Below are 333 nucleotides of genomic sequence, written 5' to 3'. Positions count from 1 at the left end.
GGTGGGCACAGCCCGAGCACAGCCCCTCCCCACTGGAGTCACTCGCGAAGAATCGCGTCCTCTCACACCGCCCAGGGGGCAGGCGACGCCAGCGGGTCCCGCAGGGCACCCTATTTTTAGCGTTTTGAGCTGGTCTTTTACAGAGCATTCCACGGCGTGACTAACTTCACCCGGGGAACCAAATAAGCATCCTGCGGTCCTCATCATTTTCAGCTCAGAAAGGAATGTTAAGCCTTTAAGTCCTAATCTTTTCTCAATCTTAACTTTAAATCTCTGCAACGCGCAAATTTAAAAAGAAAGGTACTATCGCGGGAGGCGGGGAGGGGGACACCG

Source organism: Myotis brandtii, unplaced genomic scaffold (assembly GCF_000412655.1).
Source record: "Myotis brandtii unplaced genomic scaffold, ASM41265v1 scaffold627, whole genome shotgun sequence".
NCBI classification, from domain to species: domain Eukaryota; kingdom Metazoa; phylum Chordata; class Mammalia; order Chiroptera; family Vespertilionidae; genus Myotis; species Myotis brandtii.
Note: the sequence above shows the minus strand (reverse complement) of the source record.